This window comes from Tachypleus tridentatus, chromosome 10, assembly GCF_004210375.1.
Source record: "Tachypleus tridentatus isolate NWPU-2018 chromosome 10, ASM421037v1, whole genome shotgun sequence".
NCBI classification, from domain to species: domain Eukaryota; kingdom Metazoa; phylum Arthropoda; class Merostomata; order Xiphosura; family Limulidae; genus Tachypleus; species Tachypleus tridentatus.
Genome location: NC_134834.1, coordinates 12243365 through 12249098, shown reverse-complemented (window position 1 = coordinate 12249098; position 5734 = coordinate 12243365).

The following is a 5734-nucleotide window of genomic DNA, read 5'->3' as shown; positions in this document are numbered from 1 at the left end:
TTGTTGCTCGGTATTTAATGCAGTTTTAAAAAAATATTTCATATCAAGTTTCAAGCTCTCAAAGAATCATGTGAAAAAAATTCATTCAAAAAACATAGATTAGATAATTAGTTATTATAATAGTAATTTTTATTCAAAATTATTTAAGGTTAGCTTTGCGGAAAAAGAGATTTACCTAAAATGTATTGTTTCTCTACCCGACTAATTTTGAATAAGATCGGGTATGTAACTATCTATAAAACTCATTAAGCAAACCAAGTAGATTAAAATATTAAACGTCGGTATCATATTGAAGATTTTTCACACATCCTAGAAGCGAAAACCATGCTTTATATTTGATTAATATTGGCTTCTGATCAAAGCAGTCCACCTAAAGAGATCAGATATAAAGTATATGTCAGTAATATATTGTTCTTACTTTTAAACACTACGGTGAAATGCTTAATCAGGTAGACACTCTCGCTATAGCAATATTGTCAGTTATAAATCTTGTCCCCTGGTGGGTCAGCGATGAGTTTATAGACTTAAGAAGCTAAAATCCGATAATAAACTCTTTTGGACGAACTCACTGCAAATAGACCAGTGTGTAGCTTTGTATTATCTGACCAAACCTTGAAGGATAACAAATAAAATATGGGTTTAACTAGTTACAGCACCGACATAATTAGCGAGGGCTATCTGCGCTAGCCGTCCCTAATTTAGCAGTGTAAGACTAGAGGGAAGGCAGCTAGTCATCACCACCCACCGCCAACTCTTGGGCTACTCTTTTACCAACGAATAGTGGGATTGAACGTCACATTATAACGCCCCCACGGCTGAATGGGCGAGCATGTTTGGTTCGACCGGGATTCGAACCCGCGACCCTCGGATTACGAGTCGAACGCCTTAACACACTTGGCCATGCCGGGCCACAAACTTGCTTACTTTTACATGTTATTTAAAAAAAAACCATTAGCAGATTTGATATTTAATATTTAAATTACGCCTTTATTTTTCATTTTATTGGCTAGGTGACATTCGGCTCGTAATCCCGAGGGTCGCGGGTTCGAAACCTCATCATACTAAACACGCCTGCTCTTTCAATCGTGATGGCGTAATAAGGTCACGGTCAATTCAACTATTCGTTGGTAAAAGGGTAGCCCAAGAGTTGGCAGCGGGTGATGTGACAAGCTTCTTTCCCTCCAGTCTTCCACTGCTAAATTAGGGCCGGGTAGCGAAGATAGCCCTCGTGTATCTCTTCGCGAAATTCAAACAATGAAAAAATGTCAGTAGTTAATTAAGTTTAGCAACTTCGTATTTTAAATATTAATTATGCCTATTTTAACCTTAATTTTGCTGTTATGAACACCAGGTGATTTGAAAGGCCCCAACGTTCAAGTAAAATCTCTTGTTACTAGAATTTCGGTAACAAAGAGACGCCCCTTACCGACACAGCGGTGTATCTGCGGACTTATAGTGCTAGAAATCGAGTTTGAATACCTTTGGTGGGCATATCACAAACGTACCTTTTTTTTTTAACTTTATGCTTAATAAAATACAGCAATAACAAAGAAACTTAAAATTCACTTTAAATCATTACAGAAAGTACCATATTATGTAAAACTTAAAATTTACTTCTTGTTGGATGAATATAATACAAAAGAGGGATCCTCAATAGTTGCGACACTTGCAATTATTTTAAGAGATTAATTAGAGTAAATTAATTTATGAGAACTTTTTCATTTTTTCTATTGGCTATATTTTTGTGCGCCAACAGTACCAAGCGTGGGGCACGCGCCTATACGATTCGATTTCATCATTCATCACTATCTCTACTAGTCTAACCTCAAATTGAAATTCTTTAAGGCAAGATTAAGGTAAATTAATCTATTAGACCTTGGGCGTGATGAAATACATCATACTAAAGGGTTTGACCTCCTAAGTCCAAAACTGTATTCATACATCAAATCGGTTAAGAGATGGCGGGTCTACAAGATGAAAGTTTGTATTCGAAAGACTCGGAGTCACATTATGAACCATGACGTTGCGGCTGGTAATATCAACGGTTATAAAGTTTCAAAATGTTGTTGTGCCTGGTTAACCCAGTGAAACGTTTTGACCACATATACTATATTCTATATATCCAACAATAAACAAGTTTTACAATTCATTTGTGAAGTAACTTTAGACAAACGTTAGCTTTCCATTCTTCTGATTATTGTCCGAGTTTAAGTAACACCAACCTTTAAATTTTGAAAACTGAACTACTATACGAATGTTTCTATTGAGAAAAAAACAACACTTTTTATGTCGATCCCGGCCCCACCTGAAATGGGGTCTAGTACAGTTACAGACGTGGGTGTGACGTTTGTTGGTCGGAATGGGTCCAGTACAGTTGCACACGTTTGAGTTTCCCAAATCCCAAATACGGCAAAGGAATGAACCTTAAATTGCTTGTTATCCACGGAATCGTGTCACTAAAAATACAGCAATTAATACGGAGGGTTCGATGTTCGATCACACACGATTCTACTTTGTTAGTAAATTATTGGCATGAATAACTTTTTTTTTTTTCATTTACTGTTGTCTTATTGAAGAAAAGGTTAAAAACTCCGTTTGCACTTTCGGCATGAAGAAACCAGAAAGAATATTCTGGAGGAATAACAACAGGGAAAAGAATTGTGATTTTCGACTTAAAATGAACCAAAAAATTCTAGAGGTTTACCTTACCTACAACGAGAAAACGAATATTGACAAATTATACTTGAAACCCGCTGTCTTGATAAGAATTCACAGAATTTCGTTAATCTTTGTTGTTAAAAGAGTAGCCCATGAGTTGGTGTTAGGTGGTGCTGACTAGCTACCTTCCCTCTAGTCTTACACTGCTAAATTAGGGACGGCTAGCGCAGATAGCCCTCGTGTAGCTTTGCGCGAAATTCAAAACAATACAAATTCATAACTCTTCGTCAGTATCATGATAACTCCTATACACAAGCCCCCCCCCCCAGTAGTTGTGGTTGGTCTGCTGACTTACACCAATAGTAACCGGGTTTCGATACTTCTAGTGGGCAGAGCACAGACAGCCCCCATTGTGTCGCTTTGTACTTAATTCTAAACAATCAACCAATAAAAAAAAAACTATACGTCAATAAAAGGAAATTTCTTGAAACTTCTTTAAGATTTCTTCATGTTTTATCTTCTCGATTAAGAAGTTCCTCGATCTTGAGTGATTTTATGTACAATTAACAAATTCATAACTATTCATCGTGTCAGTTTCCTTTATTTGTTCATTCTGTCCAAATGTAATGAAACGAAACAACATTTCTTGGTATTAAAATCACATAACCAATCTTGTGTTTCTGGTTACATCATTCACTGCACTCGTCCGAGGCTTTGGTTCTACAGTGATGTCAGTTATTCATCTGGCACAAAGTTTATTAAATGCAATAAATTTGTTGTTGTTGTTACGACAATGCCACAGTTTACGACCTATTCCAGTTAGTTATTGGATAAAAATGTGATTCGGTAATTTATAATAAGAAATGTGTAAACACATTTATCGTTCAGATTTTCAAACGAAAAATCGAGAGTTGGTTTGACTGTCATCAGCAGACGAACACGAGATTAGTCTTAGGCGACGACGACCGAGGAAAAAAAAACAAACAAACAAACAACAACGGGTTCGATATTATCATGAAAAATATTTTGTCCAGTGTTAGTTCAGTTGAGACGTGATAAATTTAATGAACCTATATAACAACAAGAAAATCCTTTAATCTTCAATTAAACATATAATAAAATAAAAAAAGACAAAACTGCTAAGCCCATTAATGCTTGGTAAAACAAACGCAATTCTGGTATTTCAAACGTGCCACGCATTACCTGAAAGTGATGCGTTTTCTGAGCTTCGTTATCATGATATGGGTGCAGAGCAAAAGTAAAACTGTGGACTTATAACGGTAAAGATCGGGTTTCGATACAGACAGCCCATAGTGTATCTTCGTGCGTAATAACTAACAAAAGGGCCCAGTATGGTCAGGTGGGTTAAGGCGTTCGACTCGTAATCCGAGGGCTGCGGGTTCGAATCCCTGTCGCACCAAACACGCTCGCCCTTTCAGCTGTGGGAACGTTATAATGCTACCGTTAATCCCACTATTCGTTGGTAAAATAGTAGCCCAAGAGTTGACGGTGGGTAATAATGACTAGCTGCCTTCCCTCTAGACTTACACTGCTAAATTAGGGACGGCTAGTGCAGATAGCACTCGAGTAGCTTTGCACAAAATTCAAAACAAACAAAAGTACCGTTGTCACCTGGTGCTTGTTCATCCAATTAAATCAGCACCGACCGCGATACTTTTACTCGTTGGTTTGTGTTATGTATTAATTTCTGTGTCGATCTTTTGCAACAACAATGAACACAATAACACAGTGAGCTGACCTAAATTTGATGTTATTCTAACAACAATAAAGTCAATAATTATTTCTTGCTCCAACCAATGTATAACACTCTTTATCAGAAGTGTTATGTGTAAATAAAAATACTAACAATGCAGGGAACTATGATTTCATAAAATAATAGATAATGATAAAACCTTTCTATTTCAGCCAATGTTTCGCCATTGCTCATTCGTTCGTTTGTTTTTTAAAACAAAGCCACATTGGGCTGTCTGCTGTGTTCACTGTGAGAGATCGAACCACGGATTATCGTCGTAAACTTCCCACTGACCCACCGAGGAACTTCTCCATTTTGACTTTCCCGAATTCTTGTACTGGCGATGATGCAACGGCGAAACGTTGGTTGAAATTAAGATTTTTATTGTTATCTAAATAATAAAAGTTTTGTTGTTGTTGTTGTTGTTTTTGTATCCATGTTAACTTCATTGTCAAAATGTCTAAACCAGAATGCATAAAAAACTCCTGAAACAAACATCAAATTGTGGAGGATTACTGAGAATTGAATTCAGGGTTACTTTTGTCCCAATCTTTTGTAATGTACACAGACTTTCACTTTCACGTTTCTTTCTTTGCGAAAGTAATCCACTTGTCGGTAGCGACTTGAAAAATGTGAAACATACTTCGAGTCTTCAAGGAAAACAGGTTCCAGATCTAGGCGGACTGATCTGTAAATTATTTCCAGACATTTTCCATTAGTGACGTCATAACGAAATGTTTTAGTCTGCATGGGGCCCGGCATGGCCAAGTGTGTTAAGGCGTTCGACTCGTAATCCGAGGGTCGCGGGTTCGTATCCCGGTCGAACCAAACATGCTCGCCCATTCAGCCGTGGGGGCGTTATAATGTGACGGTCAATCCCACTATTCGTTGGTAAAAGAGTAGCCCAAAAGTTGGCGGTGGGTGGTGATGACTAGCTGCCTTCCCTCTAGTCTCACAATGCTAAATTATGGACGGCTAGCGCAGATAGCCCTCGAGTAACTTTGCGCGGAATTCAAAGCAAACAAACAAATAGTTTGCCTGTGTTTGAGGTGTTTTGTGTGTGTGTGTTAATGGTGAACAGCATTTCTTATGGTGAAAAACTGAACACGTGACATAAATTTATGAAAGTTTTCCCACCTCACATTTATACAAGTTCTTCCAAAGAATGCCAACCTAACAATTGATAAAAGAGAAAATAAAATATCGGCCATGAAAATCTGGGTGTTAGATCAGCTGGAAATCTGGATAGCGTCAACCATCGAAATGAAAAACCGACAAGACTGATGTATAAACAAACATGACACTACACTAATCTTTGCTTTA